The sequence below is a fragment of the Lactuca serriola genome, chromosome 3 (assembly GCF_051521515.1).
Source record: "Lactuca serriola cultivar US96UC23 chromosome 3, Lser_US96UC23_V15, whole genome shotgun sequence".
In the NCBI taxonomy this organism is placed as follows: domain Eukaryota; kingdom Viridiplantae; phylum Streptophyta; class Magnoliopsida; order Asterales; family Asteraceae; genus Lactuca; species Lactuca serriola.
This window is the reverse complement of record NC_136410.1, coordinates 102713721-102738521: the sequence shown is the minus strand read 5'-3', so window position 1 is coordinate 102738521 and position 24801 is coordinate 102713721.

Genomic DNA, 24801 nt, shown 5'->3' with positions numbered 1-24801 from the left:
TCTATATCGGGATTGACAACCCCGCACTCAGGCTGCTAGCTACAGCCAGGCATACATGCCAATGAGTGGCAATTGTTATCAACAGTTTAAGCGCTCACAAGGCGTTTGTTTCAGGCTTTCATGTCTTAGTATGGTTATAATAACTCATTAAAAAGATATGAACAACACGTTAGTGTATAAACAACTAAACGTAAGTACATCTTCAAAGTACCAGTTTACAAAATGCAAAGTACAATGGTATACTATAGTTTTCAATAACAGCTGGTGAAGCCAGGCACACTCTCAAATACAAGTTTTACAAATACATTGGTTTACAAATAGGACGGTTTTATGGGAATAAAACTACTTTTCACATACCACAAAAAATATGGGATTTTCTAGAAGTGTTTTCATATTCAAAATACAAAGAGACCCATTCAAAAATAAAGACTTATGTACTCACTCAACTTATTGTTGATACTCTCTTTTCAAATTACTTGTATTATCAGGGAAATAATAACAGGTACTCCCCGAGCTTTTTGAGAAGATGGAGCCATTAGGAGTCTTATCTTCTTCTTTTGTATAACTATTTTGGTTTCAATATACAATGATTGAACACATGTAAATATTATACTTTTAAATACAATGGTTGTTTGTGCTTTGATTACTATGATACATGTGTTGTGATACTACAAATGAAGTCCTCCACCCCCAGACGTTTCCGCCGTCTGGTTTGGGGGTATGACAGATTGGTATCAGAGCATTGTTTATAAAATCGTAACTCCTCCTATCGGAGTAAGTTTCATATGATGCTTATATCATCGCGATCACTTTGTTGTGTACTTTCTAAATATACTAACCATCATGAAAAGTGGCATAACTTTTTGGTCACTCATTTTTGAACCTATTATTATCATTTAACAGATCATATTTTTTGTTAAGATGAAAACTTCTATCATTATCATCTAACTGATCATATTTTCCTTTAATATGAAAAGTTTTATCATTATCATTGGTTGATGCTAATCTTTAGTAACATTTGGTGACAAGAAAATCTCAATTGTGATGCATTGTTTAGCGGGAATGTGGAGTGTTGGGAATTATCCTAACACTTTTTATCTAAAACCACCAGCTCTAAGTTGTCAAACGTATCAATAACATCCTCTGAAACAAAGTAGTGATCTAACTTACTTTGTTTAGTAGCCATAGAATCAACCTGAGTAAACCTCTTTTCTGTCGTCGGTACATCAACCACCCCGATATCATCAATAAAGTCATTAAAAGCTGCAGCAAACACATGAAATCATTCCATAATGCATTAAAATCACTAAATAACACATACTTTATCCCATGACAAAAAAACAAACGAACCAAGATAACTCTATAATTCTTGCTTCCTATTTAAATCTTTAGGAGCATACACATTGACCATGTAACACTCCATATTGAATTGAATCCGTCTACCTTACATAATGACCACATTTTTGTGAAAACAACATACTTTTAACAAAAACATTCGGATCCCAAATCTAAAGGATGCCACCCAATCTGCCACGCACTACTACTAGCAGAATTAAATCTACTATTCCCCCACATACTATGTATTTTAAACAAATCAACTTGAGTCATTCTAATTTCCCGAAGACTGAAAAATGAGACCGCATGTTGAACACATAAAGACTTCACCCAACTTCTTTTAGAAAAAGTACAAGTGCTACAAATATTTAAAGATAGACAATTCATTTATCAACTTGCACACACCAGTACTTGAAAGAATTTGCTTAAGCTTTCCCTATTTGCTTCCATATCATAACCAAGAAGGCCACCCATTTCAATATACTGCTTCATCATATCTGTTGTATGATTAACATTAGTTGAAACTCGTTTTTTAAGAAGATTCGATGAACCATTAGAGTTTCATGAAGTAGCTTTAAAAGAAACATAATCTCCCATCAAAGCATTATTTTCTCTACGAAACCAGGAGGTTGTGATAAAAGATTCCGACTAAATTCCATCACCAATAGAAGGCAAATAATGTTGTTGAAAACCCAGAGAACCATTTCCATTCGCACCTTCTTTAGGTGTATCAGGATCGAGACCCACCATAATTGAATTAACCTCAACCGGAGAAGAATTATGTGCAGCAACCAACGCAATAATTACAGGAGGACAAATTTGCAAAAATGGTCCCCATGGTTTCTCATTTTATGTGGCTATGGTCCAAATCTTTGAAAAGTTAAGGATTTGAGCATTTTGAACAAGTTTTGTTGTGGTCTTGGTACGTATTCCGTTAACTTTAACAACTAGGTTGTTAACTTTTTTAAAATGATTGTTTTTACCCTCAATGACCATTTCTACAACGAACTAGAAGGTCCATTTTCACATATCTTCTTTTTAATTTTCTTGAATTATTATATATTAATAAATGTTATTTTTAATATATAATATTTATATATAAATAAATAGAACTTTCTAGGATTATTAATTCTTATAATTAGACTTTTTTAATTTCTTTGTTATTGAATTTTTAATTGGATTATTATATATGAAAAAAAAATTATTTTTAATGAATATTTATACATTAATTAATATATATTTTTTTGCATTATTAATTTAGTTAATTTTTTATAGGAGTAATTAGTTTTTTATTAAATTATTATATATTAAAAAATATTATTTTTAATATATAATATTTATATCCTAATAAATATTACATTATTGGATTATTAGTTTCTTTTGTTAAGCTTTTTCAATTTTTTTAGAATAATTCTTTTTTATTCGATTATTTCTATTAGTTTATTATTTTTTTATATAATAAATACAATTTTGTTGGATTATTAGATTATTAGTTTATTTTAATGTATACTATTAATTCTTTTTAATTTTATTAGTTCCATCACAAAGTCGTCAGAATACGCAAAAGTGTTGTTCTCATCATCAAAAATCATCAGGGATCACCACAAAATATCACCATCGGAGGTCGGATAGAAACCCAACAACCATTTCCAACCAAAGATGACGGTAGTCATACTACAAAAAATTTGATTTTTAGTGGCGATGGGCGTCGCCGCTAAAGATCCAACATGTGACCGCTAAAGGTATTAGCTATGACATGTTGCCGTTAAAGAGTCGCCGCTGTTGGTTCGTCACTATTACTCCGCTGGTCGCCGCTATTGTTTTCTGTTGCCGCTAATGCTCTTCCATCGCTACTAAAGGTGCCGCCGCTATTTATATGTATTTCTATTCATACTAATACACAAATTCATACATAATACACATACAAAGTGCACATATACATAGGAAAATACATACACATACATAATAAACATACATATACATAAAAATACACATATACATAGAATTGCACGTACAAAAACACATATACATACATAAAATGCATTCAAAAAACATATATACATACAAATGCATATACAAATACATATCCATATCTACAAACACAAAATACACATCTACAAAATAAATATTTCGGCGAGAACAGTGGTGGGGGCGGTATTTTCCGGCTAGAAGGGTGAGGGATCTCAAAATTCCAGCAACCATCTCAAATGCTAGAAATTTAGTAGGTAGAAGAGAAGGAAAAGAAAATAAGAAAAATGGAGCAGAGAATGGTGAAATTGCAAAGTTTTCTATGAACTTCCAATGAGATTGAGAAGAGAGAAGAAGAGAAAACACAGAAGATCGGGAAAGAAAGTGAGAACGAAGAGGGTTTTATTGTCGACGACCTTTAGCGGCAGTGCATACTCATTGGCAACGACACATAGGAGGGAAAACAATGTGGGGTTTTCTATGTCTTTGGATCATCGCTTAAATCGACGAATACGATTGAAATGACGTGGGTCGCCAAAATAAGCCTTTAGCGGCGATGCCATTAGCGGCGACGGTTACTTTTAGCGGCGACAAAGAACGCGTTTGTTTTTTGTCACTGCTAAAAGTCCTCGTCGCTGCTAAAGGCATCGCTGCTATTACCGATTATTCTTGTAGTGTCCCCTGCGATAACACCACCACCATCGTCGCTAAAGATACGTCGCCGCTAATGCTCTCCGTCACCACTAAAGGTGTCGCCGATATTTATATGTATTTATATTCATACTAATACACATATACATACAAAATGCACATATACATGAAAGTGCATACACATACATATACATAAAAGTACATATATACATAGAATTGGACTTAGAAAAACCCATATACATAAATAAAATGCATTCAAAATACACAAATACATACAATTACACGTCCATACCTACAAACACAAAATACACATCTACAAAATCAATATTTCGGCGAGAACAGTGGTGGTAGCGGTATATTCCGACGAGAAGGGTGAGCGATCTCAAAATTTTGGCAACCATCTCAAATGCTAGAAATTTAGTAGGGAGAAGAGAAAAGGAAAAGAAAATAAGAAAAATGGAGTAGACAGGGGTGAAATTGCAAAGTTTTTTGTGAAATTCCGATGAGGTTGAGCAGAGAGAAGAAGGAAAAACACAGAAGATCGGAAATAAAGTGAGAATGAAGAGGGTTTTATTGTCGACGACCTTCAGCGGCGACACATACTCATTGGCAGCGACACATGGGAGGGAAAATAAAGTGGGGTTTTCTACATCGTTGGATCATCGCTTAGATCGATGAATGTGATTGAAATGATGCAGATCGCTAAAATAAGCCTTTAGTGGCGACACTATTAGCGGTGTCGGATACTTTTAGCGGCGACTAAAAACGCGTTTGTTTTTTGTTGCCGCTAAAAGTCCCCGACGCCTTTAAAGGCGCCGCTTTTATTGCCGGTTATTCTTGTAGTGTCACCGGCGATCATACCACTACCATCGCCGCTAAAAAGACGCTGCCGCTAATGCTCCTCGTCGCCACTAAAGGTGTCGCCGCTATTTATATGTATTTCTATTCATACTAATAGACATATAGATACAAAATGCACATATTCATACGAAAATACATACACATACATAATACACATACGTACACATAAAAATACATATATACATAGAATTGCACGTACAAAAACACATATAATTACTTAAAATACATTCAAAATACAATGCTCTTCGTCGCCACTAAAGGTGTCGCCGCTATTTATATGTATTTCTATTCATACTAATAGACATATACATACAAACTGCACATATACATACGAAAATACATACACATAAAAATACATATATACATAGAATTGCACATACAAAAACACATATAATTACTTAAAATACATTCAAAATACACATATACATACAAATACACATCCATATCTACAAACACAAAATACAGATCTACAAAATCAATATTTTGGCAAGAAGAGTGGTGGTAGCGATATATTCCGTCGAGAAGGGTGAGGGATCTCAAACTTCTGGCAACTATCTCAAATGCTAGAAATTTAGTAGGGATAAGAGAAAAGGAAAAGAAAATAAGAAAAATGGAGCCGAGAGTGGTGAAATTGCAAAGTTTTCTATGAAATTCCGATGAGGTGGAGCAGAGTGAAAAAGGGAAAACATAGAAGATCGGGAAAGAAAGTGAGAACGAAGAGGGTTTTATTGTCGACGGCTTTTAGCGGTGACGCATACTCGTTGGCAGCGACACATGGCAGGGAAACCAACGTGGAGATGTCGTTGGATCATCGCTTAAATCGACGGATGTGATCGAAATGACGCGAATTGCCAAAATAAGGCTTTAATGGCGACTCCATTAGCCGCGACGAATACCTTTTGCGGCGACAAAAAAATGTGTTTGTTTTTTGTCGCCGCTAAAAGTCCCCGTCACCGCTAAAGGGGTCGCTACTAGAAGAGTTTACGTTGATCCTCCGATGAAGATGCTTGGCGTTGATCCCGATGATTTTCGTTGATAAGAGGCGACATTTTTGCTTATTTTGACAACTTTATGGTGGAACAAATAAAATTAAAAAGAATTAATATGATACAATAAAATCCAATTAATCATATAGTAAATAATATTTATTATACAAAGAAAATAACAAATTTAAAGTAATATTCCAATAAAAAAGAATTAATCCAAAAAAATGGAATTAAAAAAATTAACCAAAAAAAATAATATTCTAATAATGCATTACTTATTAGGATATAAATATTATAAATTAAAAGTAATATTTATTAATATATAATAATCCAATAAAAAAAATTAATCAAATAAACAAATTAATTAAAATTAATTAATAATCTAATATAATGATATTTATTAATATATAAATATTATATATTAAAAATAATATTTATTCATATATAATAATCCAATTAAAATATCTGATAACAAAGAAATTTAAATAACTAATTAAAGGAAATTAATAATCTAATAAAACAGTATTTATTAATATACAAATTGTATATATATTAAAAATAACATTTATTGATATATAATAATTTAATAAAAATAAAAAGAAGATATATAAAAATGGTCCTTGTTGTTTGGTTAGGGGTAAAATAGTTATTTTAAAGAAGTTAAGTGTCAAACTGTTAAAGTTAACGGACGAGAGACTAAAACCACAGAAAAAACATGTTGAAAATGACCAAATTTACAAGTTTTCAAAAGTTTGTACCTTAACCACATAAAATAGAAAACCATAGGGACATTTTTGGAATTTTCTCTTACAGGTGGGGCTGCTAATTAGAACAACCTTTTGTGATTTTTTAATTACAACCAAACATTTTTGTGGTTTTACATATATGATACGTTCATCAGACTATTTGGAATTTGATGTTATTTATGTTTGTTATTGTCAAAAAGAACATTATGACAATATTAAAGGTAAGTTGTTATATGTAAAAAAAATCAATTAGAATATGTTGCAAATAGAATTTAAAAAACAAATAATATTTTTTATAAACCGTTCCATAGTTTTCTATATGATTTGCAATATCAAATAATTTAGATAACCATCATTGATTTCATATTAGGATTCCTTAATCTAATTTTTTTCAATTTTATACATTTTTATATAAAATATAATGAGTGAATGTAATATTTTTAAATGTATCACTTCATATTTTTTTAGTCCCTTAATTCTTAAACATTAATATTTTGACTAACCATGAAAAATGATTATAATCTTTATCTATTAAAATTTGATTATCATATAAAATTCGAAGTCGTTTTACATCTCTTAAAATCTTAATTAAAATTAAGTTGAGCAACAAAAATGTATTGTTGTCTCACCTATAAGCAACGAATCAATTACATAGTCATGAAAAACATACATAAATGCATAAAAACCGGTCCAAATTAACAAATGAGTATGTTTGATATGGATATTGATTTTAGAGTTTATAAAATGCTGGTTTCTAATAAGGATACTAGAAAATTAAACCGAAATACTTCATTTTCAAAGCTTGAAATAACGTTTTTATATATAAGTTTATACACATTCTTGATAAACCATTTTAAATAAAAGTGAAAGATCACAAAATATAACTTAACTTTAATAAGTGAAGTAATCAACGGATACACTTTTTTGTTGGCTAAGTTATTTTATAAGTTATGACCATAAGCTAGCTATCAATGTCTTGTAAGCTGATTTTGGGTTTCTAATTATTAACATTAATTTGCTAAACATAATCTTCTATATATTTAGTTTTCCAGTATTTGAAACATGTACGCATAGAAACAGAAAAGATAATAACAAATGTGAAAATTAACCATAAAACTTATAATGAGAAATCTGTGAACCTGCAAATTGGACAGACTCTATTCTTCCGCAACCATTTCTTGATACACTTTGGATGGTACTCATGTCTGCATTCCAGTGCTCCGATCAACTCACCTCCTTTGTATTCTTCTTGACAAATCACGCAAATCTCTCCATCTCCTTCACCTCCTTCTCTTTCTTATCGTGATTCTTTTTCTTCTTCTGATTTGTAGTTCTCCTCTTCCTCTTCCTCTTCCTCTTCATCTTCTTCTTCTTCTGTTTGATCATCATCATTATCATCATCATCATCATCATCATCATCATAGTTGTCGTCATCGTCTTCTTCATGATCATGATCATCATCTTCTTGACGAGACTCTAGCAGGACTATAAACTTGGCAATATTAATAGGCTGTTGATCATCGACCCCTTGTGATCCATCCACGAATCTAGCAGTGGCTACTGATCCGTGATTGGTTGTAAATTCCATTGAAAGAGTTGTATAAGCAGGTCCGCCATCAGGCATCACAGAGCAGACGTCTCCAGAGTCATGAATCATTAGTGCTTGAGTTGGAGACGGGTTGAGGACCATTATTTTATCCACATCCTCACCAGGTTGTGCGTTGACGATGAAGTAGTGTCGGGAAGCTGGGACTATAATCCCGTATGAAGACATAGTTGCAGCCATAGTACGAGTAATTGCCAACTTCTCAATAGACACAAGGTATCGTACGTACTCTAGAAGAAGAAACTCTCAAACCTAAATTTGATCAATCCATCATATGATGTGAGCTAGTTATTTATAGTCGCGGATTAGTACTGGATTTGTAGTTGCTTGTACGGCAAGTGATAAATCTTTCCTTGTATAAATCTTATCTTTATTAAAATCTAACAATGGCTGGATTTTATTGGATTTTAAATTCAAATCCCTTTTAAATCTTTTAAAGAGTACAAACCAAACCACCTGATAGTTTTGCACAAGTTTGATTTCTTTTAGATTATTGCTAGCTGTTAAATCTTACTATTAATTAGTTAAGGAATTCGAGTTTGTATCCACTTTATTGGATATTACATGAACTACTCTTTATAATTTGGTTTATACATCCGTCTACCCACGCTCCATGAAAGTGAATTGAGTTCCTGATTTTAATCAACTATCCTCGTCAAAATAAGTGGCTTCAAATTGATTCTAGTAGAAGAAAAATATATAAAATGTACATTTTTGTTTTAAAGCATATTATAAGAAAACCATTTGACACTTTTTTTTGTGGAAAACTATTATCTTATTTTTTCCTACTGCCAGGCGGTATCCAAAAAGCAAGACCATTAACTTAAATGCAGCGTGAGGTCAATATGGATAGTCTTGGGCAAATCAATGGTTTACACTTATCAAATACATGTTCAGGATACTAAGTCAAGAACATACTGTCAATCATTTATTTCAGAATGATTGGGTTTTCATAACTAACATACATGTAACGTTTATATGCTTTTTATGAGACATTCAATTCAGGTTGTTTAATTCATTTTAGACAACCAAAATAAAGCCCTGGCATTATAACCAGAATCTCTAGTCCGGGGATCGAAACAAGTTGTGTGTAGATCTATATCGGGATTGACAACCCCGCACTCAGGCTGCTAGCTACAGCCAGGCATACATGCCAATGAGTGGCAATTGTTATCAACAGTTTAAGCGCTCACAAGGCGTTTGTTTCAGGCTTTCATGTCTTAGTATGGTTATAATAACTCATTAAAAAGATATGAACAACACGTTAGTGTATAAACAACTAAACGTAAGTACATCTTCAAAGTACCAGTTTACAAAATGCAAAGTACAATGGTATACTATAGTTTTCAATAACAGCTGGTGAAGCCAGGCACACTCTCAAATACAAGTTTTACAAATACATTGGTTTACAAATAGGACGGTTTTATGGGAATAAAACTACTTTTCACATACCACAAAAAATATGGGATTTTCTAGAAGTGTTTTCATATTCAAAATACAAAGAGACCCATTCAAAAATAAAGACTTATGTACTCACTCAACTTATTGTTGATACTCTCTTTTCAAATTACTTGTATTATCAGGGAAATAATAACAGGTACTCCCCGAGCTTTTTGAGAAGATGGAGCCATTAGGAGTCTTATCTTCTTCTTTTGTATAACTATTTTGGTTTCAATATACAATGATTGAACACATGTAAATATTATACTTTTAAATACAATGGTTGTTTGTGCTTTGATTACTATGATACATGTGTTGTGATACTACAAATGAAGTCCTCCACCCCCAGACGTTTCCGCCGTCTGGTTTGGGGGTATGACAGATTGGTATCAGAGCATTGTTTATAAAATCGTAACTCCTCCTATCGGAGTAAGTTTCATATGATGCTTATATCATCGCGATCACTTTGTTGTGTACTTTCTAAATATACTAACCATCATGAAAAGTGGCATAACTTTTTGGTCACTCATTTTTGAACCTATTATTATCATTTAACAGATCATATTTTTTGTTAAGATGAAAACTTCTATCATTATCATCTAACTGATCATATTTTCCTTTAATATGAAAAGTTTTATCATTATCATTGGTTGATGCTAATCTTTAGTAACATTTGGTGACAAGAAAATCTCAATTGTGATGCATTGTTTAGCGGGAATGTGGAGTGTTGGGAATTATCCTAACACTTTTTATCTAAAACCACCAGCTCTAAGTTGTCAAACGTATCAATAACATCCTCTGAAACAAAGTAGTGATCTAACTTACTTTGTTTAGTAGCCATAGAATCAACCTGAGTAAACCTCTTTTCTGTCGTCGGTACATCAACCACCCCGATATCATCAATAAAGTCATTAAAAGCTGCAGCAAACACATGAAATCATTCCATAATGCATTAAAATCACTAAATAACACATACTTTATCCCATGACAAAAAAACAAACGAACCAAGATAACTCTATAATTCTTGCTTCCTATTTAAATCTTTAGGAGCATACACATTGACCATGTAACACTCCATATTGAATTGAATCCGTCTACCTTACATAATGACCACATTTTTGTGAAAACAACATACTTTTAACAAAAACATTCGGATCCCAAATCTAAAGGATGCCACCCAATCTGCCACGCACTACTACTAGCAGAATTAAATCTACTATTCCCCCACATACTATGTATTTTAAACAAATCAACTTGAGTCATTCTAATTTCCCGAAGACTGAAAAATGAGACCGCATGTTGAACACATAAAGACTTCACCCAACTTCTTTTAGAAAAAGTACAAGTGCTACAAATATTTAAAGATAGACAATTCATTTATCAACTTGCACACACCAGTACTTGAAAGAATTTGCTTAAGCTTTCCCTATTTGCTTCCATATCATAACCAAGAAGGCCACCCATTTCAATATACTGCTTCATCATATCTGTTGTATGATTAACATTAGTTGAAACTCGTTTTTTAAGAAGATTCGATGAACCATTAGAGTTTCATGAAGTAGCTTTAAAAGAAACATAATCTCCCATCAAAGCATTATTTTCTCTACGAAACCAGGAGGTTGTGATAAAAGATTCCGACTAAATTCCATCACCAATAGAAGGCAAATAATGTTGTTGAAAACCCAGAGAACCATTTCCATTCGCACCTTCTTTAGGTGTATCAGGATCGAGACCCACCATAATTGAATTAACCTCAACCGGAGAAGAATTATGTGCAGCAACCAACGCAATAATTACAGGAGGACAAATTTGCAAAAATGGTCCCCATGGTTTCTCATTTTATGTGGCTATGGTCCAAATCTTTGAAAAGTTAAGGATTTGAGCATTTTGAACAAGTTTTGTTGTGGTCTTGGTACGTATTCCGTTAACTTTAACAACTAGGTTGTTAACTTTTTTAAAATGATTGTTTTTACCCTCAATGACCATTTCTACAACGAACTAGAAGGTCCATTTTCACATATCTTCTTTTTAATTTTCTTGAATTATTATATATTAATAAATGTTATTTTTAATATATAATATTTATATATAAATAAATAGAACTTTCTAGGATTATTAATTCTTATAATTAGACTTTTTTAATTTCTTTGTTATTGAATTTTTAATTGGATTATTATATATGAAAAAAAAATTATTTTTAATGAATATTTATACATTAATTAATATATATTTTTTTGCATTATTAATTTAGTTAATTTTTTATAGGAGTAATTAGTTTTTTATTAAATTATTATATATTAAAAAATATTATTTTTAATATATAATATTTATATCCTAATAAATATTACATTATTGGATTATTAGTTTCTTTTGTTAAGCTTTTTCAATTTTTTTAGAATAATTCTTTTTTATTCGATTATTTCTATTAGTTTATTATTTTTTTATATAATAAATACAATTTTGTTGGATTATTAGATTATTAGTTTATTTTAATGTATACTATTAATTCTTTTTAATTTTATTAGTTCCATCACAAAGTCGTCAGAATACGCAAAAGTGTTGTTCTCATCATCAAAAATCATCAGGGATCACCACAAAATATCACCATCGGAGGTCGGATAGAAACCCAACAACCATTTCCAACCAAAGATGACGGTAGTCATACTACAAAAAATTTGATTTTTAGTGGCGATGGGCGTCGCCGCTAAAGATCCAACATGTGACCGCTAAAGGTATTAGCTATGACATGTTGCCGTTAAAGAGTCGCCGCTGTTGGTTCGTCACTATTACTCCGCTGGTCGCCGCTATTGTTTTCTGTTGCCGCTAATGCTCTTCCATCGCTACTAAAGGTGCCGCCGCTATTTATATGTATTTCTATTCATACTAATACACAAATTCATACATAATACACATACAAAGTGCACATATACATAGGAAAATACATACACATACATAATAAACATACATATACATAAAAATACACATATACATAGAATTGCACGTACAAAAACACATATACATACATAAAATGCATTCAAAAAACATATATACATACAAATGCATATACAAATACATATCCATATCTACAAACACAAAATACACATCTACAAAATAAATATTTCGGCGAGAACAGTGGTGGGGGCGGTATTTTCCGGCTAGAAGGGTGAGGGATCTCAAAATTCCAGCAACCATCTCAAATGCTAGAAATTTAGTAGGTAGAAGAGAAGGAAAAGAAAATAAGAAAAATGGAGCAGAGAATGGTGAAATTGCAAAGTTTTCTATGAACTTCCAATGAGATTGAGAAGAGAGAAGAAGAGAAAACACAGAAGATCGGGAAAGAAAGTGAGAACGAAGAGGGTTTTATTGTCGACGACCTTTAGCGGCAGTGCATACTCATTGGCAACGACACATAGGAGGGAAAACAATGTGGGGTTTTCTATGTCTTTGGATCATCGCTTAAATCGACGAATACGATTGAAATGACGTGGGTCGCCAAAATAAGCCTTTAGCGGCGATGCCATTAGCGGCGACGGTTACTTTTAGCGGCGACAAAGAACGCGTTTGTTTTTTGTCACTGCTAAAAGTCCTCGTCGCTGCTAAAGGCATCGCTGCTATTACCGATTATTCTTGTAGTGTCCCCTGCGATAACACCACCACCATCGTCGCTAAAGATACGTCGCCGCTAATGCTCTCCGTCACCACTAAAGGTGTCGCCGATATTTATATGTATTTATATTCATACTAATACACATATACATACAAAATGCACATATACATGAAAGTGCATACACATACATATACATAAAAGTACATATATACATAGAATTGGACTTAGAAAAACCCATATACATAAATAAAATGCATTCAAAATACACAAATACATACAATTACACGTCCATACCTACAAACACAAAATACACATCTACAAAATCAATATTTCGGCGAGAACAGTGGTGGTAGCGGTATATTCCGACGAGAAGGGTGAGCGATCTCAAAATTTTGGCAACCATCTCAAATGCTAGAAATTTAGTAGGGAGAAGAGAAAAGGAAAAGAAAATAAGAAAAATGGAGTAGACAGGGGTGAAATTGCAAAGTTTTTTGTGAAATTCCGATGAGGTTGAGCAGAGAGAAGAAGGAAAAACACAGAAGATCGGAAATAAAGTGAGAATGAAGAGGGTTTTATTGTCGACGACCTTCAGCGGCGACACATACTCATTGGCAGCGACACATGGGAGGGAAAATAAAGTGGGGTTTTCTACATCGTTGGATCATCGCTTAGATCGATGAATGTGATTGAAATGATGCAGATCGCTAAAATAAGCCTTTAGTGGCGACACTATTAGCGGTGTCGGATACTTTTAGCGGCGACTAAAAACGCGTTTGTTTTTTGTTGCCGCTAAAAGTCCCCGACGCCTTTAAAGGCGCCGCTTTTATTGCCGGTTATTCTTGTAGTGTCACCGGCGATCATACCACTACCATCGCCGCTAAAAAGACGCTGCCGCTAATGCTCCTCGTCGCCACTAAAGGTGTCGCCGCTATTTATATGTATTTCTATTCATACTAATAGACATATAGATACAAAATGCACATATTCATACGAAAATACATACACATACATAATACACATACGTACACATAAAAATACATATATACATAGAATTGCACGTACAAAAACACATATAATTACTTAAAATACATTCAAAATACAATGCTCTTCGTCGCCACTAAAGGTGTCGCCGCTATTTATATGTATTTCTATTCATACTAATAGACATATACATACAAACTGCACATATACATACGAAAATACATACACATAAAAATACATATATACATAGAATTGCACATACAAAAACACATATAATTACTTAAAATACATTCAAAATACACATATACATACAAATACACATCCATATCTACAAACACAAAATACAGATCTACAAAATCAATATTTTGGCAAGAAGAGTGGTGGTAGCGATATATTCCGTCGAGAAGGGTGAGGGATCTCAAACTTCTGGCAACTATCTCAAATGCTAGAAATTTAGTAGGGATAAGAGAAAAGGAAAAGAAAATAAGAAAAATGGAGCCGAGAGTGTTGAAATTGCAAAGTTTTCTATGAAATTCCGATGAGGTGGAGCAGAGTGAAAAAGGGAAAACATAGAAGATCGGGAAAGAAAGTGAGAACGAAGAGGGTTTTATTGTCGACGGCTTTTAGCGGTGACGCATACTCGTTGGCAGCGACACATGGGAGGGAAACCAACGTGGAGATGTCGTTGGATCATCGCTTAAATCGACGGATGTGATCGAAATGACGCGAATTGCCAAAATAAGGCTTTAATGGCGACTCCATTAGCCGCGACGAATACCTTTTGCGGCGACAAAAAAATGTGTTTGTTTTTTGTCGCCGCTAAAAGTCCCCGTCACCGCTAAAGGGGTCGCTACTAGAAGAGTTTACGTTGATCCTCCGATGAAGATGCTTGGCGTTGATCCCGATGATTTTCGTTGATAAGAGGCGACATTTTTGCTTATTTTGACAACTTTATGGTGGAACAAATAAAATTAAAAAGAATTAATATGATACGATAAAATCCAATTAATCATATAGTAAATAATATTTATTATACAAAGAAAATAACAAATTTAAGGTAATATTCCAATAAAAAAGAATTAATCCAAAAAAATGGAATTAAAAAAATTAACCAAAAAAAATAATATTCTAATAATGCATTACTTATTAGGATATAAATATTATAAATTAAAAGTAATATTTATTAATATATAATAATCCAATAAAAAAAATTAATCAAATAAACAAATTAATTAAAATTAATTAATAATCTAATATAATGATATTTATTAATATATAAATATTATATATTAAAAATAATATTTATTCATATATAATAATCCAATTAAAATATCTGATAACAAAGAAATTTAAATAACTAATTAAAGGAAATTAATAATCTAATAAAACAGTATTTATTAATATACAAATTGTATATATATTAAAAATAACATTTATTGATATATAATAATTTAATAAAAATAAAAAGAAGATATATAAAAATGGTCCTTGTTGTTTGGTTAGGGGTAAAATAGTTATTTTAAAGAAGTTAAGTGTCAAACTGTTAAAGTTAACGGACGAGAGACTAAAACCACAAAAAAAACATGTTGAAAATGACCAAATTTACAAGTTTTCAAAAGTTTGTACCTTAACCACATAAAATAGAAAACCATAGGGACATTTTTGGAATTTTCTCTTACAGGTGGGGCTGCTAATTAGAACAACCTTTTGTGATTTTTTAATTACAACCAAACATTTTTGTGGTTTTACATATATGATACGTTCATCAGACTATTTGGAATTTGATGTTATTTATGTTTGTTATTGTCAAAAAGAACATTATGACAATATTAAAGGTAAGTTGTTATATGTAAAAAAAATCAATTAGAATATGTTGCAAATAGAATTTAAAAAACAAATAATATTTTTTATAAACCGTTCCATAGTTTTCTATATGATTTGCAATATCAAATAATTTAGATAACCATCATTGATTTCATATTAGGATTCCTTAATCTAATTTTTTTCAATTTTATACATTTTTATATAAAATATAATGAGTGAATGTAATATTTTTAAATGTATCACTTCATATTTTTTTAGTCCCTTAATTCTTAAACATTAATATTTTGACTAACCATGAAAAATGATTATAATCTTTATCTATTAAAATTTGATTATCATATAAAATTCGAAGTCGTTTTACATCTCTTAAAATCTTAATTAAAATTAAGTTGAGCAACAAAAATGTATCGTTGTCTCACCTATAAGCAACGAATCAATTACATAGTCATAAAAAACATACATAAATGCATAAAAACCGGTCCAAATTAACAAATGAGTATGTTTGATTTGGATATTGATTTTAGAGTTTATAAAATGCTGGTTTCTAATAAGGATACTAGAAAATTAAACCGAAATACTTCATTTTCAAAGCTTGAAATAACGTTTTTATATATAAGTTTATACACATTCTTGATAAACCATTTTAAATAAAAGTGAAAGATCACAAAATATAACTTAACTTTAATAAGTGAAGTAATCAACGGATACACTTTTTTGTTGGCTAAGTTATTTTATAAGTTATGACCATAAGCTAGCTATCAATGTCTTGTAAGCTGATTTTGGGTTTCTAATTATTAACATTAATTTGCTAAACATAATCTTCTATATATTTAGTTTTCCAGTATTTGAAACATGTACGCATAGAAACAGAAAAGATAATAACAAATGTGAAAATTAACCATAAAACTTATAATGAGAAATCTGTGAACCTGCAAATTGGACAGACTCTATTCTTCCGCAACCATTTCTTGATACACTTTGGATGGTACTCATGTCTGCATTCCAGTGCTCCGATCAACTCACCTCCTTTGTATTCTTCTTGACAAATCACGCAAATCTCTCCATCTCCTTCACCTCCTTCTCTTTCTTCTCTTGCTTCTTTTTCTTCTTCTGATTTGTAGTTCTCCTCTTCCTCTTCCTCTTCCTCTTCATCTTCTTCTTCTTCTGTTTGATCATCATCATTATCATCATCATCATCATCATCATCATCATCATAGTTGTCGTCATCGTCTTCTTCATGATCATGATCATCATCTTCTTGACGAGACTCTAGCAGGACTATAAACTTGGCAATATTAATAGGCTGTTGATCATCGACCCCTTGTGATCCATCCACGAATCTAGCAGTGGCTACTGATCCGTGATTGGTTGTAAATTCCATTGAAAGAGTTGTATAAGCAGGTCCGCCATCAGACATCACAGAGCAGACGTCTCTAGAGTCATGAATCATTAGTGCTTGAGTTGGAGACGGGTTGAGGACCATTATTTTATCCACATCCTCACCAGGTTGTGCGTTGACGATGAAGTAGTGTCGGGAAGCTGGGACTATAATCCCGTATGAAGACATAGTTGCAGCCATAGTACGAGTAATTGCCAACTTCTCAATAGACACAAGGTATCGTACGTACTCTAGAAGAAGAAACTCTCAAACCTAAATTTGATCAATCCATCATATGATGTGAGCTAGTTATTTATAGTCGCGGATTAGTACTGGATTTGTAGTTGCTTGTACGGCAAGTGATAAATCTTTCCTTGTATAAATCTTATCTTTATTAAAATCTAACAATGGCTGGATTTTATTGGATTTTAAATTCAAATCCCTTTTAAATCTTTTAAAGAGTACAAACCAAACCACCTGATAGTTTTGCACAAGTTTGATTTCTTTTAGATTATTGCTAGCTGTTAAATCTTACTATTAATTAGTTAAGGAATTCGAGTTTGTATCCACTTTATTGGATATTACATGAACTACTCTTTATAATTTGGTTTATACATCCGTCTACCCACGCTCCATGAAAGTGAAATGAGTTCCTGATTTTAATCAACTATCCTCGACAAAATAAGTGGCTTCAAATTGATTCTAGTAGAAGAAAAATATATAAAATGTACATTTTTGTTTTAAAGCATATTATAAGAAAACCATTTGACACTTTTTTTTGTGGAAAACTATTATCTTATTTTTTCCTACTGCCAGGCGGTATCCAAAAAGCAAGACCATTAACTTAAATGCAGCGTGAGGGCAATATGGATAGTCTTGGGCAAATCAATGGTTTACACTTATCAAATACATGTTCAGGATACTAAGTCAAGAACATACTGTCAATCATTTATTTCAGAATGATTGGGTTTTCATAACTAACATACATGTAACGTTTATATGCTTTTTATGAGACATTCAATTCAGGTTGTTTAATTCATTTTAGACAACCAAAGTAAAGCCCTGACATTATAACCAGAATCTCTAGTCCGGGGATCGAAACAAGTTGTGTGTAGATCTATATCGGGATTGACAACCCCGCACTCAGGCTGCTAGCTACAGCCAGACATACATGCCAATGTGTGGCAATTGTTATCAACAGTTTAAGCGCTCACAAGGCGTTTGTTTCAGGCTTTCATGTCTAAGTATGGTTATAATAACTCATTAAAAAGATATGAACAACACGTTAGTGTATAAACAACTAAACGTAAGTACATCTTCAAAGTACCAGTTTACAAAATGCAAAGTACAATGGTATACTATAGTTTTCAATAACAGCTGGTGAAGCCAGGCACACTCTCAAATACAAGTTTTACAAATACATTGGTTTACAAATAGGACGGTTTTATGGGAATAAAACTACTTTTCACATACCACAAAAAATATGGGATTTTCTAGAAGTGTTTTCATATTCAAAATACAAAGAGACCCATTCAAAAATAAAGACTTATGTACTCACTCAACTTATTGTTGATACTCTCTTTTCAAATTACTTGTATTATCAGGGAAATAATAACAGGTACTCCCCGAGCTTTTTGAGAAGATGGAGCCATTAGGAGTCTTATCTTCTTCTTTTGTATAACTATTTTGGTTTCAATATACAATGATTGAACACATGTAAATATTATACTTTTAAATACAATGGTTGTTTATGCTTTGATTACTATGATACATGTGTTGTGATACTACAAATGAAGTCCTCCACCCCCAGACGTTTCCGCCGTCTGGTTTGGGGGTATGACAGATTGGTATCAGAGCATTGTTTATAAAATCGTAACTCCTCCTATCGGAGTAAGTTTCATATGATGCTTATATCATCGCGATCACTTTGTTGTGTACTTTCTAAATATACTAACCATCATGAAAAGTGGCATAACTTTTTGGTCACTCATTTTTGAACCTATTATTATCATTTAACAGATCATATTTTTTGTTAAGATGAAAACTTCTATCATTATCATCTAACTGATCATATTTTCCTTTAATATGAAAAGTTTTATCATTATCATTGGTTGATGCTAATCTTTAGTAACATTTGGTGACAAGAAAATCTCAATTGTGATGCATTGTTTAGCGGGAATGTGGAGTGTTGGGAATTATCCTAACACTTTTTATCTAAAACCACCAGCTCTAAGTTGTCAAACGTATCAATAACATCCTCTGAAACAAAGTAGTGATCTAACTTACTTTGTTTAGTAGCCATAGAATCAACCTGAGTAAACCTCTTTTCTGTCGTCGGTACATCAACCACCCCGATATCATCAATAAAGTCATTAAAAGCTGCAGCAAACACATGAAATCATTCCATAATGCATTAAAATCACTAAATAACACATACTTTATCCCATGACAAAAAAACAAACGAACCAAGATAATTCTATAATTCTTGCTTCCTATTTAAATCTTTAGGAGCATACACATTGACCATGTAACACTCCATATTGAATTGAATCCGTCTACCTTACATAATGACCACATTTTTGTGAAAACAACATACTTTTAACAAAAACATTCGGATCCCAAATCTAAAGGATGCCACCCAATCTGCCGTGCACTACTACTAGCAGAATTAAATCTACTATTCCCCCACATACTATGTATTTTAAACAAATCAACTTGAGTCATTCTAATTTCCTGAAGACTGAAAAATGAGACCGCATGTTGAACACATAAAGACTTCACCCAACTTCTTTTAGAAAAAGTACAAGTGCTACAAATATTTAAAGATAGACAATTCATTTATCAACTTGCACACACCAGTACTTGAAAGAATTTGCTTAAGCTTTCCCTATTTGCTTCCATATCATAACCAAGAAGGCCACCCATTTCAATATACTGCTTCATCATATCTGTTGTATGATTAACATTAGTTGAAACTCGTTTTTTAAGAAGATTCGATGAACCATTAGAGTTTCATGAAGTAGCTTTAAAAGAAACATAATCTCCCATCAAAGCATTATTTTCTCTACGAAACCAGGAGGTTGTGATAAAAGATTCCGACTAAATTCCATCACCAATAGAAGGCAAATAATGTTGTTGAAAACCAGAGAACCATTTCCATTCGCACCTTCTTTAGGTGTATCAGGATCGAGACCCACCATAATTGAATTAACCTCAACCGGAGAAGAATTATGTGCAGCAACCAACGCAATAATTACAGGAGGACAAATTTGCAAAAATGGTCCCCATGGTTTCTCATTTTATGTGGCTATGGTCCAAATCTTTGAAAAGTTAAGGATTTGAGCATTTTGAACAAGTTTTGTTGTGGTCTTGGTACCTATTCCGTTAACTTTAACAACTAGGTTGTTAACTTTTTTAAAATGATTGTTTTTACCCTCAATGACCATTTCTACAACGAACTAGAAGGTCCATTTTCACATATCTTCTTTTTAATTTTCTTGAATTATTATATATTAATAAATGTTATTTTTAATATATAATATTTATATATAAATAAATAGAACTTTCTAGGATTATTAATTCTTATAATTAGACTTTTTTAATTTCTTTGTTATTGAATTTTTAATTGGATTATTATATATGAAAAAAAAAAATTATTTTTAATGAATATTTATACATTAATTAATATATATTTTTTTGCATTATTAATTTAGTTAATTTTTTATAGGAGTAATTAGTTTTTTATTAAATTATTATATATTAAAAAATATTATTTTTAATATATAATATTTATATCCTAATAAATATTACATTATTGGATTATTAGTTTCTTTTGTTAAGCTTTTTCAATTTTTTTAGAATAATTCTTTTTTATTCGATTATTTCTATTAGTTTATTATTTTTTTATATAATAAATACAATTTTGTTGGATTATTAGATTATTAGTTTATTTTAATGTATACTATTAATTCTTTTTAATTTTATTAGTTCCATCACAAAGTCGTCAGAATACGCAAAAGTGTTCTCATCATCAAAAATCGTCAGGGATCACCACAAAATATCACCATCGGAGGTCGGATAGAAACCCAACAACCATTTCCAACCAAAGATGACGGTAGTCATACTACAAAAAATTTGATTTTTAGTGGCGATGGGCGTCACCGCTAAAGATCCAACATGTGACCGCTAAAGGTATTAGCTATGACATGTTGCCGTTAAAGGGTCGCCGCTGTTGGTTCGTCACTATTACTCCGCTGGTCGCCGCTATTGTTTTCTGTTGCCGCTAATGCTCTTCCATCGCTACTAAAGGTGCCGCCGCTATTTATATGTATTTCTATTCATACTAATACACAAATTCATACATAATACACATACAAAGTGCACATATACATAGGAAAATACATACACATACATAATAAACATACATATACATAAAAATACACATATACATAGAATTGCACGTACAAAAACACATATACATACATAAAATGCATTCAAAAAACATGTATACATACAAATGCATATACAAATACATATCCATATCTACAAACACAAAATACACATCTACAAAATAAATATTTCGGCGAGAACAGTGGTGGGGGCGGTATTTTCCGGCTAGAAGGGTGAGGGATCTCAAAATTCCAGCAACCATCTCAAATGCTAGAAATTTAGTAGGTAGAAGAGAAGGAAAAGAAAATAAGAAAAATGGAGCAGAGAATGGTGAAATTGCAAAGTTTTCTATGAACTTCCAATGAGATTGAGAAGAGAGAAGAAGAGAAAACACAGAAGATCGGGAAAGAAAGTGAGAACGAAGAGGGTTTTATTGTCGACGACCTTTAGCGGCAGTGCATACTCATTGGCAACAACACATAGGAGGGAAAACAATGTGGGGTTTTCTATGTCTTTGGATCATCGCTTAAATCGACGAATACGATTGAAATGACGTTGGTCGCCAAAATAAGCCTTTAGCGGCGATGCCATTAGCGGCGACGGTTACTTTTAGCGGCGACAAAGAACGCGTTTGTTTTTTGTCACTGCTAAAAGTCCTCATCGCTGCTAAAGGCATCGCTGCTATTACCGATTATTCTTGTAGTGTCCCCTGCGATAACACCACCACCATCGTCGCTAAAGATACGTCGCCGCTAATGCTCTCCGTCACCACTAAAGGTGTCGCCGATATTTATATGTATTTATATTCATACTAATACACATATACATACAAAATGCACATATACATGAAAGTACATACACATACATATACATAAAAGTACATATATACATAGAATTGGACTTAGAAAAACCCATATACATAAATAAAATGCATTCAAAATACACAAATACATACAATTACACATCCATATCTACAAACACAAAATACACATCTACAAAATCAATATTTCGGCGAGAACAGTGGTGGTAGCGGTATATTCCGACGAGAAGGGTGAGCGATCTCAAAATTTTGGCAACCATATCAAATGCTAGAAATTTAGTAGGGAGAAGAGAAAAGGAAAAGAAAATAAGAAAAATGGAGTAGGCAGGGGTGAAATTGCAAAGTTTTTTGTGAAATTCCGATGAGGTTGAGCAGAGAGAAGAAGGAAAAACACAGAAGATCGGAAATAAAGTGAGAATGAAGAGGGTTTTATTGTCGACGACCTTCAGCGGCGACACATACTCATTGGCAGCGACACATGGGAGGGAAAATAAAGTGGGGTTTTCTACATCGTTGGATCATCGCTTAGATCGATGAATGTGATTGAAATGATGCAGATCGCTAAAATAAGCCTTTAGTGGCGACACTATTAGCGGTGTCGGATACTTTTAGCGGCGACTAAAAACGCGTTTGTTTTTTGTTGCCGCTAAAAGTCCCCGACGCCTTTAAAGACGCCGCTTTTATTGCCGGTTATTCTTGTAGTGTCACCGGTGATCATACCACTACCATCGCCGCTAAAAAGACGCTGCCGCTAATGCTCTTCGTCACCACTAAAGGTGTCGCCGCTATTTATATGTATTTCTATTCATACTAATAGACATATAGATACAAAATGCGCATATTCATATGAAAATACATACACATACATAATACACATACGTACACATAAAAATACATATATACATAGAATTGCACGTACAAAAACACATATAATTACTTAAAATACATTCAAAATACAATGCTCTTCGTCGCCACTAAAGGTGTCGCCGCTATTTATATGTATTTCTATTCATACTAATAGACATATACATACAAACTGCACATATACATACGAAAATACATACACATACATACACATAAAAATACATATATACATAGAATTGCACATACAAAAACACATATAATTACTTAAAATACATTCAAAATACACATATACATACAAATACACATCCATATCTACAAACACAAAATACAGATCTACAAAATCAATATTTTGGCAAGAAGAGTGGTGGTAGCGATATATTCCGTCGAGAAGGGTGAGGGATCTCAAACTTCTGGCAACTATCTCAAATGATAGAAATTTAGTAGGGATAAGAGAAAAGGAAAAGAAAATAAGAAAAATGGAGCCGAGAGTGGTGAAATTGCAAAGTTTTCTATGAAATTCCGATGAGGTGGAGCAGAGTGAAAAAGGGAAAACATAGAAGATCGGGAAAGAAAGTGAGAACGAAGAGGGTTTTATTGTCGACGGCTTTTAGCGGTGACGCATACTCGTTGGCAGCGACACATGGGAGGGAAACCAACGTGGAGATGTCGTTGGATCATCGCTTAAATCGACGGATGTGATCGAAATGACGCGAATTGCCAAAATAAGGCTTTAATGGCGACTCCATTAGCCGCGACGAATACCTTTTGCGGCGACAAAAAAATGTGTTTGTTTTTTGTCGCCGCTAAAAGTCCCCGTCACCGCTAAAGGGGTCGCTACTAGAAGAGTTTACGTTGATCCTCCGATGAAGATGCTTGGCGTTGATCCCGATGATTTTCGTTGATAAGAGGCGACATTTTTGCTTATTTTGACAACTTTATGGTGGAACAAATAAAATTAAAAAGAATTAATATGATACAATAAAATCCAATTAATCATATAGTAAATAATATTTATTATACAAAGAAAATAACAAATTTAAGGTAATATTCCAATAAAAAAGAATTAATCCAAAAAAATGGAATTAAAAAAATTAACCAAAAAAAATAATATTCTAATAATGCATTACTTATTAGGATATAAATATTATAAATTAAAAGTAATATTTATTAATATATAATAATCCAATAAAAAAAATTAATCAAATAAACAAATTAATTAAAATTAATTAATAATCTAATATAATGATATTTATTAATATATAAATATTATATATTAAAAATAATATTTATTCATATATAATAATCCAATTAAAATATCTGATAACAAAGAAATTTAAATAACTAA